Below are 16,860 nucleotides of genomic sequence, written 5' to 3' on the forward strand. Positions count from 1 at the left end.
AGAATCCCTTGAGCCCAGGAGGCAGGGATTGTGGTGAGTCCAGATTGCGCGATTGCACTCCAGCCTGGGCAACGAGAGCGAAACTCCATCCAAAAAAAAAAAAAAAAAAAAAATTATTGAATTGGTTAAATCTGCCTCATTAGGTGCAACTGACTTTCATGTAAGAATGAGGATCTCTCCTTCTCCATAAGTTCTGCATCGTGTGGATAATATTCTGTGTGTAACGGTAGTGGTGAACTGAAATCAATGATTAAAAAAGAGCAATGTTACATTCAGAACGAGAAGTAAACCATGTGTCTGATTCTGGAATAAGAGCGGATAGGGAGGCAGGCAGGGCCAATCAAATCTGGGATAAAATTTTAGTTGAGTCATTCTGCCTGATCTCATATGGCAACAAGATGTACCGACTCTTTCTATAGAGACATCAAATAAGTCCCATCCTATAAGTTGATGGCCAGTTGCAGCCTCCTAAAATGATTTAAAATGGGTTAACATGTCAAGCTATTCACTCCAAGATTGCAGTTGATTCTGGTACTCACCAGCTGAAGTGAGCTTATATGTCTACAGACATACATATACACACTGTTAATCTGAAAGCAATGAAAACTATTTCAGAGAGACTATGATATAATATTAGGATTCCAAACTGAAGATATTTCAAAACTTTGTTTTTCTGCTTTAATTTGATTCTTTCTATTTTTCAACTTTGCTTTGTATGTACCTTAATATAAACATGCTTTTCTATTTTGCCTGTATAGTTATCCTTCCAGATTAGGAGCAATGCTTCACATTATTAGAAAGTCCTTGCTCATTACTGCTATATCTACCTTTGCATGTCCCAGATAAATTTCTGTAATAGTCGAAGCCTAGACTAATTATTTAAGCAGAAGGACAATGACAGTTCACGAAACAATTCAGAGTCAGGCACGAAACAATTCAGAGTCAGGAAATCTTACAGAGAACAAACTATACAGGTTTACAAATTGTGTGAATTTCCAGAGTTGATACGTGGGACTGTATATCTTTGGGTAAAAATTCAAATTAATTTTAAAGCTAAAAACACTAGTAATTCACTGTAAATATACCTTAATGTTAAGCAATCTTAAAGGCATATTATTTTAACAAGTGTGTAACACTAGATTAGTTAACTTGGAAATATACAGATTTAGCTAGGAAGAATAACATTATTATTGGTAACAAATAGAAATCTGAAAAACTGTACAATAATTATTATTGGTAACAAATTACTGTATTTAAATTTGAAAGTATTTCTAATATTTCTATAGACAATAATACAATATAAAATAATCTACCATTACACTTTCCATATAGTTAATCTTAAGAAACAATGATAAGTGAACATGTATGTCTAATATTTATTGAGTGATGAGATATTAGACTTGATACACATCTATTTTAACTCTATTTCACAAAAGCCAGTGACTCAGTAATAGTGAATGCCCATTATCAGTAACACTGTATTTAAGACTAGGTCTTTTGCCAACAAATTCTTAAGAATAGCGTTATATCACTTTGTTTAGTAAAGTGTGTATTTTCTCTGATATAAACAATATTTAATTTTATCGTATTTGGACTCTACCATACTATCTTTTGATATGATTTGGAAAATACACTTACTAGGTTATTTCAAAATAAAACAATGCATAATTTTAGGAATTAGGTTTCAAATTGCTTGTCATAGCATTTATTCACCACAATCAAGAGGGGGAGTTTCAGACAGATCTGTATTCCAGTTGAAGCTTGACCACTTGATGGAAAAGCTATTGACGCAGTAGAGGCCTTAGTTTGCTTTCCTGAGATATAATACTTTATACTGCAAGATGATGCAAAGGTGAAATTAGAATGAAGCTAAATCACAAACTATCACTTTCCAAAATATAATAAAATTATTTGATAATGGCACAATGAAAAGGACATACCTTGTTTTATGATTTTTTGAAAAATGTATCAATTAAAAAGAAGCAAATCAACTTCGAAGCTAATGAAGTTTAATCTAAAGGGCAATTCACTTTTATGAGGACCTACCAAAGCTTTCTAATTAAGCATGCACAGTTTTGAATTCTATGTCTCACCGAAGATTCCCACAGTGCAAAACATTTAGAACTGGCAAAACATGAATATTCCCCTTTGCTTATGATAGAAACAGGAAGTTTTGGAATGGTTCCGAGGGCTCCTAAATTCATTGCTACTCACCACATTCTCTATTTGTGAAACTCCTAAGAATTCTTGTATAGCCTCTATGTGGGGATAGAGTGTGAAGATTATATTTCCTCTCTTTGGAAAGGGACAATGAAATAAAGGACAAGAGACAAATGAAATAAAGGAAATGAATAACCATGCCTAAATACTTTCTTGGATAGAACTGAAATTTCTTTGTTCATGTTGACTTGGAGAATAATCTGAAATCTGAGATAATTCAGTCTTTGGGATATACTCCCTAATTAAGTAGTAGTAGTCTTAATATGGTTTACTTAACTATTCAAAATCTTGGCCAGAGCTAAGACATCTTGTTAAGCACTACATGGAGGGTAGATTGAGTTCATTTTACTCTACTTTTCTCATCTTTATTTTTGCCTCCTTCTATCTGTTCCCTCTTAGATCTCCCTAAATTCAGACTACATAAACTTTGATAAAGTATGAAACAGCACTCAAACCTTAGCTCCACTGTGGAAAAATAAATAAATGAATAAATAAATAAATAAATAACAAAAACCGCAGATGAAGTGGAAAGAGGATCAAAGAGAAGTCACACACTTTTATAAAAATGAGATATTCCGAGCCTGGAATGCACTCTCAGGAGCTCAGCTGATCTGGGAGAAGGAGAAAGAAAGCACCACCTTCTCTTGTTCCATTTTCCCCATGGAACAATGCACCAATCAATGGCCAGGCACGACGGTTCAGACTTTGGGATCATCTCAATGTTGCAGGATCCTCAAACAAAAAGCTAAGGCAGTTTTATGGACCATGGAGTCCAGGAGAGGGAGAAGGGGAAGGGCTAGGACTGGAAAGTACTGAACACTGAGTCAGGGTAGAAAAAGTGTCTTTAAATTTCCCCATTCTTCCCTCCCACTCACATCCTTTTTAAGGAGTCCTCAGCAGATACACCTAAAGATCTCTGTCCAAGGCATCAGATAAAGACAAAGAGGAGTGAAGATTCCTGGACTAGGACTGCAAATATATGTGAGAATATGACCTGCCAGGAGTGCCTGAATCCTTGACCTGGCTTTCTTCAAAGATTGCAGTTCATATTCTGTACATCAAGATTGGTGTGAGGATGGCAACATTCACTGTGAAACTTGTCAGGTAAAGCATTTGAAATTGCTTACACTTCAGCAAAAAATACTGGAGAGTTTTTAACCAGCAGCTGGATTCCTCATGAACCAAAAAATATCACCAAGTGAAAGAGAAAAAGGCTGGCAAATTACGGAAACATGCTTAAGAAAGAAAGAGAAAGAATGAGAAAGGAAAGAAGGAAGAGAGAGAAATAAAGTCAGATGTGAAAATAACGAATAACTAAAAAAAATTATTCAGTGCCTGTGATGCTATAGAATAGCTTAAGATAAACATGATAAGTTAAAAATTACACTCAAATTGTAGGCAAGAAAAAAGTAGTAAACGACTGAAATGATTTATTTTAGCTTCATAAATTTTCTTAATTTGTAAACTAACTTCAATGCAATGAGACTCAAAACTATAAGATTTCTTATAACTCAGAGTTGAAATAATTTAGAAAAAAGGAATTTTCACCCAAAGGTACAAGTTAATGATGAAATTAACATAGTTATAGTGATGGTAAATACATTATAGATATCAAATAACAAAACTAAAGAAAGCAATATATTTGATGAACTGACAAAAAATCCAAAATAAAGATAATTAGAGTATCTGTGGAGAACATACAAATGAAATGGGAAAGGCATTTAAAAGATGTCAGAAAACAAAAACAATGTTCTGAAGTAAACACTGTATTTTCAATACAAATAATATAGGATGTGTGTGTATGTGTGATTACAGAATGATAAATGACTATATACATATAAATATACTTATATACACAAACACATATATTTGCAATAAATGGATTGAGAAAAATTATTCAAGTATCTAACGAGAAGAAAAGGAAGCAATTTACTTACAATTTATGGAAGATGTTAAGCAGATGGGCCTCAGGCTCACTCACAGAATTTCATTCTTGAGGAGAGAAAATGTATCAAGTTCTATAAAATGCTAAGAGTTTCTGTTTTCCAATAATATTTAACCCAAACATAATGTTACTCAGTTAGAAATGCAATATAATTTTCAAATATATTATATTTGAGAGATTGTGAGAAAAACATGAATAAAATTCAATTATTTAAAACACAATTCAAATTAATAAAGGGATAAGAATAGTTAACTTTTATTTTATTTGAAAGTTGAAACTCGTATTAAATTGTTGGTACAATATTAATTAAAATACAGAATACACTTTTCATAATTTGTGATAATCTGTAACAATGTAATTCACAGTGGTTGAAATCTAAAGTGAGGGAAAATGTTGGCAAGAATTAAAGTGCTAATTGTATCTTATTTATTAATAAGGAATCCATATACACTGTTTTATTTATATATTTTATATTTATATGTGAAAATATAAATAAAATAATGGAGCACCAGCCTCTTAATATTTTACATAATCTATATTTTTTTAACCACATAAGGATATCTTAAAAAATAATATCTCCCTAGGTAATAATTTTGAATTTTTCTGCATTAGTTAAAATCCATGTAATAAGTATGTATCAATGTTTCAAAGTGAAAACAAAGACACAAATAATATATTGCTGCATGAAAAGGAAAAATATATCATATTTACAACTTATTTTTATATACTATGTATTTAGATATATATAAAATAAAAAAGCTGTTTATGATGTATTTAAAGAAAAATATGTTAATAGTATTTATTCCATATTTTACCAATATTTTGCCCATGCATTCCATAGTAGTGGTACTTAACTAATTCTATTAATAATTTATTTGAAAACCAAATTGTTTTTACAGGAAATACCATATTCACATCAATGTTTTAGCAGATTATGTAATATTTGATTAATTAAAGTAACAGTACAATGGTCATAAATTAGGAAAACATATAATGTATACTTTGGAAACATTCAATTCAATATACAAAATGAGAAGTGCACAAGGGATATGGAAAGTTGTTTCGTGTTCTTAGTATGTAAAAGTGTTAATATTATTTCCATATTCCACAGAATGAGAAAGAAAGTAAACATAAATTGCAGGAGAAGGGGAGAGAGAATGAGAGAGAAACAGGAAAACTAAGATAAAGTGTGTTATGCTTTGGCACAAAAGACCTGAAACCAAATTAATATTTGCTCAAAACATTAAAAAATGTGTTATTTTAATTCCCTTAGTTATGAACATAAAAGTGCACTTACCTAGAAACCTTGCTCTTGATATGTTTGATATGTTTTTAAAATATTCTCTTTAAAATTTCAAGATTAAGAAAAAGTGTTGCACAGTCAACAATATATTTAAAATGTAGGTTTTATTATGATTTAAGTCATTGGAACAATGAGATGCCAATTTAAAAGATTAAAGTCTGAAATAGGTGCTCCTGGTGGAGGGTTTTGACTGCAAGTTGTCCAGGTTCTTGGCATTTTGAACAAAGAATTGGGCAAAACGAACAGCAAAGCAAGGAAAGAATGAAGCAACAAAATCAGTGATTTATTGTAATCGAAGTATGCTCCACAGGGCGGGAGTAGCCCGAGCAGAGGCTGAAGGGCCCTGGTTACAGAATCTTCTGGGATCCAAATACCCCTTAGAAGTTTCCAATTGGCCACTCCGTGTACACCCCATGCAAATGAAGTAGTGGCCCGCAATCAGTCTGATTGGTTGTGGAAAGCAACCAGAGGCTGAAGCTAACTTACAAAGTTATACTCCTATGCAGACATCTGATTGGTTGCAGAAAGCAACCTGTCAGAAGTACCTTCAATTTTCCATCTGCCAGGCAAGAAGTTAGGAGTGGTGAGGTTGCAAAGGGAGTAGCCTGTGGTCCTTTTGTTACTTAAGTGTGGAAAGTTGGGATTTTCCTTTTGATTTAGGTCTAGGAAGTTATCGTGAACCAGCCTTTGATTCCCTGCCTCCAGACCCTATTCTCCTGCCTCATAAGCGCTAAACTTTTTCATTTGAGTTGCTGTCACATTTATGTTTTCTGTGTGGTTGATGGCTTGTGTGTCAATGTCTGATGAGAATAATTACGATGCTGTCCTTTCTGTGCCAGATGCTGGGGCACACTCTAGATCTTTTTTTTTTTTTTTTTGAGACAGAGTCTTGCTCTTTTGCCCAGGCTGGAGTGCAGTGGCCGGATCTCAGCTCACTGAAAGCTCCGCCTCCTGGGTTCACGCCATTCTCCTGCCTCAGCCTCCCGAGTAGCTGGGACTACAGGCGCCCGCCACCTCGCCCGGCTAGTTTTTTGTATTTTTTTTTCAGTAGAGACGGGGTTTCACCGTGTTAGCCAGGATGGTCTTGATCTTGTGACCTCGTGATCCGCCCGTCTCGGCCTCCCAAAGTGCTGGGATTACAGGCTTGAGCCACCGCGCCCGGCCCACACTCTAGATCTTATTTACCATTTTGCAAAACCATTTTTGATGACCTACGGGGCAAAACCAAAATAGACTATTCGCAAAAGACACGTTCAATGGAGCGTACATATTTTTTATGAAGTATGTGGCTAATTCTTGTATCAGAAAATTGGCAATTTTCTTTAAAAATCTACTGTTGTTTCTCAACAACACTTGAAGGGTCCTTAGATTTTCAATGTGGAAAATCAGTATTTTTGAAATACAGATAAAAAATCAGAGAGAGTGAAATAGACTCCAGGAAATAAGAAAGATTTCTTTCCCCCTCTACGTTTAATTTTTTGCACCTGCCAACAGCAAACCTATCTCTATAAATTCTACTATGATACAAAACATTGTGATGTTTTACATTGCCATGGATCAAAATACAAACCTGAGGAATTCTTTTTAAAAATAAGCCTTTGATAAAGAGTGGGAAATCATTAATCATGGAAAAATGATGTGTCTTCACTTTTCACAAGGGCTCAGTGAGAAAGTTCCTATTTTACCACAAAGGCAGCTATAGACAAGAGAACCAGAGGAAAGTCCTTTCTAACCCATAACAGCATGGCAGAGACTAAGAAAGAAAAGATTTTTCTTGAAGACTCTAGAGCGGTTTTCATGTAAAAGTCATGGACTAACTTCAAGTTTACTTGAAATTTTACTTGGAAGCTTTATTTTTTTATGCTATGTTTCAGATTCATTATATGTAGACTACATTTCTGAGATAATTTAGTATCTAAATTATACACATATTTGAAACAATTGAATTACAGATATTGTGTTATTCAATTTTACATATTCATTGAAAGACCAACTGGCTTCTTGAGCATTTACTATGAGCCTTTATGGGACTTGTAATTAAGGAGAGATAAATTTTATATTTAGAAATGTAAATATACATAATGTAAAACTGTGAAGAGAAATTTGAAAGAAAAGATGTCATAATAAGAAATGGTTATGTAAATTCCAGAGGGTAAATTTCTAAAACAACAAATGGTGTATTTCAGAAAATGAAATAGTAGTTTTTCCTTAGTGTTTTTTCCCATTTATCAAATCCCCACATTATACAAAGCTCTGTATTGTACCAGTAGTAAATTATGAATACCATTTATCTTCCTTAATGTGTAATAAAACGTATAGACTTGTACTCCTAAAAGAAATCTCAATTACTTCACATGCTGTTACTGCTCTTTCACAAATCTGGCAACTAATACTCAGATATTTATTATATATCAGTATATTTAATCATTTAAAAGTAACTCTTACATATATATGCACACATATACATGCATAGATGTATATGCATATGTAATTTACAAATTTTCAAAATATTTTGTTATATATACATATATTATAATGTATTGATAACTTAATAAAGATAAATGAAGCTAATATATAAGAAAGCTTATATTATTCATCGATTACACAATTCTGGACAAAATATTTATAAATTTTTGTAGTACTCTTCTTACTCATAAGCTGAATGCAATATGTGAATTAAGTAAATCAAAGTGTCTCATTGTTAATAGCTTCATGGATTAAACAAGGAATTAAGGGAAGAGTGGCTATACCCTCATCTTGATTTTGACAGCTCATGAATTGCTAATACCTTCTGGATTAAAATATATATAACTGGAAATCATTTGATTAAATAGTTAATGTCGTGATATTTTCACAATGGAATGTTTTTATTTAGTCTAGATGACATTCTGTATGCCATTTCTGATTTTAAGGTTATGAAGTATGTTTAAATAAAAAGATGTGTGTGACATATATTTATATAATCCTGCTTCTTGAGATAACAATGGCTATTATTTTTGAGATATTCATTAGTATATTTATCTGAGAAATATCAAGAATAGTAATGATTGTAATAAAGCAGAAAAATCTCTGGACTTGAAGTAATTTATACCAGGTTTGATACATAATTTAATTAGAGTCCCAATGTGACTTTGGACAATTGAAGTACCAGAGTTTCTATACATCTTGAGAAAATATTTCACCTAAGTAGTATAGTTACTGTAAAGATAAAATGAGATAATATAAGAAATTTTGTCATATAAAAAAGTGCAGGAAGAAAACCACACAACAATATTATTGTGATTTATCCAATTGTATAAAATTGCCTAAAATCAAATTAATGCATGGATTTAAAAACATACAATGCATTAATAATTCAAATTTTTAGATAGATAATGAGCTTAGGTTCATTTTCTTTACTATTTCTAAGATAAATTTTGCTCATATTTATTGTAATAATTCACTCATTTTAGTAATTTTCGAAATTATTAAGAGAATGTATATTGTAAGATTAAGTAGTATAAAGCACCATAACATCTATTTTTGATTATTAAAAAAATTTAAAGCAGCTCATATAGAATTATGAGTAATTTTATACTTCAGTGTGTTTTACTGTAAAAATGTAGTTAGATTCTTACAAATTGCCTAACATCCTAATAATATGATTTGGAATCTCTCATGAATATATAACAACATGCTTTTGATATCATGGAAATATGTAGCAAACATAAGTGAACATAAGTTCTGTGTTTAAGAAATTTAAACTGTAAATATTTCAAGTAGATACTATTTTAAAACCTAAGTTAATAAATATGAAAATGTAAAAAAAAAAAAAAAATACTGTTCCACTTCTGACCTTCCCAAATCTTATATCCTCACATTTCAAAACACAGTCATACCTTTTCAAATGTCCCCCGAAGTCCTAATTCATTCCAGTTCTAACCCAAAAGTGCAAGTCCAAAATATCATCTGAGACAACTGAAAGTCCTTTCCATTTATGAGCTTGTAAAATCAAAAGCAAATTAGTTACTTCCTAGATACAATGGGGGTACAGGCGTTGGGTGAATATACTCATTCCAAATGGGAGAAATTGGCCACAAGGAAGAGACTACAGGCCCCATGCAAGTCTGAAATCCAGAGGGGCAGTCAAATCTTAAGCTCCAAAATGACCTTCTATGACTTCATGTCTCACATACAGGTTATGCTGATGCAAGAGGTGGGTTCCCATGATCTTGGGCAGCTCTGTCCCTGTGGTTTTACAGGGTACGGTCCCCATCCCAGCTGCTTTCATGGACCAGCATTGAGTGTCTGTGGCTTTTTCTAGGCACAGGGTGCAAACTCTCAGTGGATCAAACACTCTGGGGTGTACAGGATGGTGGCCTTCCTCTCATAGCTCCACTAGGCAGTACCCCAGTGGGGTCTCTGTGTGGAGGCTCCCACTCCATATTTCCTTTCCATACTGCCCTAACAGAGGTTCACCATGAGGATTCCACCCCTGCAGCACACCTCTGTCTGGACATGCAGGCATTTCCATGCATCCTCTGAAATCTAGGTGGAGATTCTCAAATCTTAACATCTGTGCACCCACAGGCCCAACACCAAGTGGAAACTGCCAAGGCTTGGGGCTTGCATCCTCTGAAGCCACAGCTTGTACATTGGCCTGTTTTAGCCACGGCTGGAGTCGCTGTGATGCAGGGCACCAAATCTGAGGCTGCACACAGTACGGGGCCCTGAACCCAGCTCAGAAAACAATTTTTCCCTCCCAGACCTCCAGGCCTCTGATGGGAGGGGCTGCCACAAAAAATCTCTGACATGTCCTGGAGACATTTTCCCAATTGTCTTGGTCATTAGCATTTGGCTCCTTGTTACTTATGCAAAGTTCTGCAGCTGGCTTGAATTTCTCCCCCAAAATGGGGTGTTCTTTTCTAGTTTATCATTAGACTGCAAATTTTTCAAGCGTTTATGCTCTGTTTCCTCTTGAACATTTTGCTGCTTAGAAATTTCTTCCACCTGATATCCTAAATCATCTCTCTCAAGTTCAAAATTCCACAGATCTCTAAGGCAAAATGATGCCAATTTCTTTGCATAATAAGAGTGACCTTTACTGCAGTTTTCACCAAGTTCTCATCTCCATCTGAGAACATCTCAGTCTGAACTTCATTGTCCATATCACTATCAGCATTTTGATTAAAGCCATTCCACAGGTATCTAGGATATTCCAAACTTTCCCACATCTTCCTGTCTTCTGAGCTCTCCAAGTCTCTAAGAAGTTCTGTTGTACCTGAGCTAGTTAGAGAGAAAGGCCACACTTAGAGACAAATTTAGGAGTCCTTTATTAGCCGGCGACCCAGAGAGGGCTAATGCTCGAAATTCTCTTGGCAACGAAGAAGGGACTTGATTTCCTTTTATACTTTGATTTAGAGAGGCGAGGGAGAGCTTAATTGCAGCAATTCTACAGAAGTAAAAACATGCAAGAAGTTAAAAAAAAGACAAACGGTTACAAGGAAACAAACAGTTCCAGGTGCAGCGGCTCTAAATCTATCACAAGGCAATAGGTATGGGGGACTCTGCCTGATACAAACGCAGGGCTTTATGGTGTTATTTCTTGAGCAAAATCCTGGCAACTTCATGCATTGCTTGCTTCATTACCTTATCAGTTAACTGGACTTTTTGATATGTTGAGAGTCAGTTTACACGAGTTAACTCATTGAGGAAAGAGATGGGTAAGGAGTCCTTGATGTTTTGTAAATGAAGGAGCCAAATGGAGTTCGTCTGGTTTTCTCAGCTAAGGGAGAGTCTATTCATGTGGAAACAAGGCTAGGTAGTTAAGGGGAGTCTATAAACAAGGTTAGGTATTACAGTTCCAAAATTTCCCTCATTTTCTGTCTTCTTCTGAGCCTTCCAAACTGTTCCAACCTCTGCCTGTTACCCAGTTCCAAAGTCTCTTTCACATTTTTGTTATGTTTACAGCAGTTCCCCACTCCTGGTATCAATTTACTATATTAGTCCATGCTCACATTCAAGTAAAGACATACTCAAGACTGGGTAATTTATAAAGGAAATTGGCTTAATCGACTCACAGTTCTGGATGGCTGAGGAGGCCTCAGGAAACTTAAAACCACGACAGAAAGGGAAGCCAGCATATCCTTCCTTACATGGTGGCAGGGAGAAGAAGAATGAGCAAAAAGGGAGAAAGCCCCACACAAAACTATCAGATCTTGTGAAAACTCATATATTATCACAATATTAGCATGGAGGTAACTGCCCCCATGTTTCAATTACCTCACATTGGGTTTCTCCCATGACACATGAGTATTATGGGAATTACAACACAAAATGAGATTTGGGTGGGGGCAGAGCCAAATCATATCTACATCTCTCTGGGGTGCAGCCCCAGGAGGCAAGTGAAAGACCTTTGGCCACAATCACTGCTAAGTTCTCTTCCTCTACCACCTCCAAGTTGTGGAACAATCATAAATCTTGAGATTGTCACAAATGCAGTGAGCAGCCTGAGAGTGCCAAGCCATAATCTATAGCCACCACTCAAGTGGGTGAGGAGCCCACAAATTCAGAGCATTGAGGAGAATCATGGATGCAACTGTGAGAAAATACAGGAAAGCCACATGACTGGACAATGGCCTACCAACTGACCACTCTGCCTAAGTGCCACCAACTTGATTACACCTCAAACTTCAACACTAAGAATAATTTGGTAACATACCTTCCTGTGAAACCAAAGACAAGAATCAGTCAATAATGATGACTCTGCACAAAGTCTCGACCCTGTGCAAACACCAGAAAAGAAGTCCACTGACTGAACTCAATTTACACCACAGATTAAGAAGAAAAAACACCCACACAACCTGATGAGAAAGAACATGGCAAGAACTCTGGTAACTCAAGTGGCCAGAGTTACTTATGTTCATAAAATGACTTCACTAGTTTTCCAACAAAGGCTCTTAACAAGACTGAGATGGCTGAAATGACAGAAATAGAATTCAGAATATGGGTAGGTGGGAAGATCACTGAGGTTCAGGAGAACAGCAAAACTCAATCCAGGAAAACTAAGAATCACAATAAAATGATACAAGAGCTAATAGACAAAATAGCCAGTATTAAAAAGCACCTAATTGACCTGATAGAGCTGAAAAACACACCATAAGAATTTCCCAAATGCAATTACAAGTATTAAAAGCAGAATAGATGGAGCTGAGGAAGAAAATCTGAGAGCTTGAAGACAAGCTCTCTGAAATAGACAGTCAGACAAAAAAAAAAATATATATATATATATATATAAAGGAATGAACAAAACCCTCTAAGAAATATGGGATTATGTTAAGAGGGAAATTTATGAATAATTGGTATCAGTGAAAGAGGTGGGGAGAAAGCAAACTAATTGTAAAACTTATTTTAGGATATCGTCCATGGAAACCTCCCCACCTCACTAGACAGGCCAACATTCAAATACAGGAATTACAGAGAAAGCCAGCAAGATACTACACAAGAAGATCATTCTCAAGAAACATAACGATAAGATTTTCCAAGATTGAAGTATAGAAAGGATGTTAAAGGCAGCTAGACAGAAAGGGCCAGTCACTTACGAAGGTAACACTCTCAGGCTAACACAGAACTTTTCAACAGGAACTTTACAATCCAGAAGAGACTGAGGTTCTAAATTCAACATTCCTAAAGAAAAGAAATCTCCAATCAAGAACTTCACATAGAGCCAAACTAATCTTTATAGGTATAGGAGAAATAAAATCATTTTCAGGCAATCAAATGCTGACAAAATTAGTTTCCACCAGTTCTGCCTTGCATGTGCTACTGAAAGAATCACTAAATATGAAAAGGAAACACTGTTACTAGTCACTATGAAAACACTTAAGTATACAGGACAGTGACACTATAAAGCAACCACATAAACAAGTCTGCATAATAACCAGCTAAAAACACAAGGATAGGGGCAAATCCACACATATCAATATTAACCTTGAATGTACATTGGCTAAATGCCCCAATTAAAAGGCAAAAAGTGGCAAGCTGAATAAAAAAGCAAGACCAAATTGTATGCTGTCTTTAAGAGACCCATCTCACTTGCAATGACAACCATATGCTCAAAATAAAAGAAGGGAGGAAAATTTACCAAGTAAATGGAAATCAGAAAAAAAGCAAGGGTTGCAATTCTAATTTTAGATGAAACAGACTTTAAGCCTACAACAATCAAAAAAGACAAAGAAAAGCATTACATAATGGTAAAGGATTCAATTCAACAGAAAGACCTAACTATTCTAAATATATATGCACTAAACACATGAGCCCCCAGATTCATAAAGCAAGTTCTTAGAGAACTATGAAGACACTTAAATGCTTACACAAAAATAGTGGAAGACTTCAACACTCTACCTATAGTATTACACAAAATATTAAGGCAGAAATTTAACAAAGCTATTCAGGACCTGAATAATAGAACAAATAGACCCAATAGACAACTATAGAACTCTCCACCCCAAAACAATAGAATAAACATTCTTCTCATCTGCACATACACATCCTCTAAAATGGACTACACAATCAGACATAAAACAATCCTCAGCAAATGAACAAAACCTGAAATCATACCAACCACACTCTTGGACCACAATTCAATAAAAATAGAAATGAAGATTTAAAAAATTGCCCCAAACCATACAATTACATGGAAATTAAGCAACCTACTCCTGAATGACTTTTGGATAAATAACAAAATTAAGGCAAAAATCAAGAAGTTCTTTGAAACTCATGAGAACAAAGATGCAACATGCCAGAATCTCTGAGACACAGCTAAGGCAGTGTTAAGAGGGAAATTCATAGCACTCAATGTCCACATCAAAATCTTAGAAAGATTTCAAATTAACAACCTAATATCACAACTGAAAGAACTAGAGAAGGGAGAGAAAACCAACTCCAAAACTAGAAATAAGAAAACAAGTAACCAAAAATCATAAGTCAATTGGAGGAGATTGAGATACAAAAAAACCATTGAAAAGATAAACAAATCCAGGAGTTTGTAGATTTTTAAAATTTAATAAGATAGAAAGACCTCTAGCTTGAATAACAAAGAAGAAAACAGAGAATATCCAAAAAAATGAAACTAGAGATGAAAAAGGGGGACATAACCATGGACCCCACAAATTACAAATAACCATCAGGAACTACAATTAACATGTCTAGGGACAAAAGCTAGGAAAAGCTATGAGAAATTGATAAATTTGTGGACACATACACCTTCCTCCTAAGACTGAAACAGGAAGAAATTGAAGCCCTGCACAGAACCACAGTGAGAAATGAGGTTGAATTAGTAATAAATAGCCTACTAACTAAAAAAAATGACCACTAACCAGTAATAAATGTTCTACTGTCTATCTCAGGACCAGCTGGATTCACAGCCAAATTCTATCAGATGCAAAAAGGAGAGGGAGTACCATTCATCTGAAACTATTCCAAAAAATTAAGGAAGAACTCTAGGCCAGAATTATCCCATTACCAAAACTTGGCAGAGGTGCAATAACAAAAGAAAACTTCAGGCAAATTCTCTTGATAAACACTGATGCAAAAATCTTCAGCAAAAACAAACTGAATCCAGCACCACATCAAAAAGCTAATCCACCGTGATAAAGTAGGCTTTATTCTTGGGTTGCAAGGTTAGTTCAACATATGCAAATCGATAAATGTGATTCATCACAAACAGAACTAAAGACAAAAAAAACAGGATTATCTCAATAGATGCAGAAAAGGCTTTTGATAATACTCAACATGTTAAAAACTTTCAATAAACAAGATATTGAAGGAACATACCTCAAAATAATAAGAGCCATCTATGATAAACCCACAGCCAACATCATACTGATTGGGAAAAAGTTGAAAACTGGCACAAGACAAGGATACTATTCCTATCATAAAAACACATTTGCATGCATGTGTTCATTGCAGCACTATTCACTACAGCAAAAACATGGAATCAACCTAAATACCCACCAATGGTAGACTGAATAAAGAAAATGTGGTACATATATACCATGGAATACTATGCAGCCATAAAATAGAAAAAGATTGTGTTCTTTGCAGGGACATGGGTGGAGCTGGAGGCCATTATCCTTAGCAAAATTTTGCTGAGAAAGTAAATCAAATGTCACATGTTCTCACTTATAAGTGAGAGCTAAATGATGATAATACATGGACATAAAAAGAGGAAGAACAGACACTGGGGCTTACTTGAGGGTGGAGGATGAGAGGAGAGACAAATTCAGAAAAAATATTTATTTTGTACTAAGTTTAATTTCCAGGTGATACAATATTCTGTACACCAGCCCCATTTGACACGAGTTTACTTATATAAGTATATAAGTATATAAGCTGAATTCTACCAGATGTATAAAGAAGAACTAGTAACAATCCTACTGAAACTATTCCAAAAAATTGAGGAGGATAACTGTGTTCTGCTCATTCTATGAAGCCAGCATCAGCCTAATACTAAAATTTGGCAAAGGCATGACAAACTAAGAAAACTCAAGGTCAATATCCCTGATGAACTTAGACCCAAACATCCTCAACAAAATACTAACCAACTGAATTCAGCAGCATAGTAAAAAGCCAATTCACCACAAACAACTAGATTTTTTTTTTTTTTTTTTTTTTACTGGGATGCAAGTTTGGTTACCTCTCGATCAATGTGATTCTCCACATAAGTAGAATTAAAAGCAAAAACTACATGGTCATCTCAATAGACACAGAAAATGCTTTCAATAAAATTCAGCATTCCTTCATAATAAAATCCCTCAACAGAGTAGGCATTGAAAGAACTTACCTCAGAATATTGACAGCCAACTATGACAAACTCATAGCCAATATTATACTGAATGGGCTGAATGGGCAAAACCTGGAATTATTCCCCCTGAGAAATGGAACAAGGCAAGGATGGGCACTATTGCCACTACCATTCAGCATAGTAATGAAAGTAATGAAAGATTTGATTGTCTGAACAATTAGGCAAGACACAAGAAAGTAAAAGGTATCCAAATGAGAAAAGGAGAAATTAAACTCTCTCACTGTTGGTGATATAATTATATATCTAGAAAACCCCAAAGACTGGTGAAAATCTACTAGAACTGATAAACTATTTTAGTAATGTTTCAAGATACAAAATTAATGTATAGAAGTCAGTAGCACTTGTATACAAAAATAATGCCCAGGCTAAGTGTAAATCAGGAACACAGTCCTATTTACAATAGCAACACATACCAAGAAATGAAATACCTAGGAATACAGTTAACTGAAGAGGTCTACCAAAGTTCTCTACAAGAACTACAAAATGCTGCTGAAAGAAATCAGAGATGACACAAATAAAAGAAAAACACTCCATGCTTATGTATTGGAA

This window comes from Macaca fascicularis, chromosome 17, assembly GCF_037993035.2.
Source record: "Macaca fascicularis isolate 582-1 chromosome 17, T2T-MFA8v1.1".
Classification (NCBI taxonomy): Eukaryota; Metazoa; Chordata; class Mammalia; order Primates; family Cercopithecidae; genus Macaca; species Macaca fascicularis.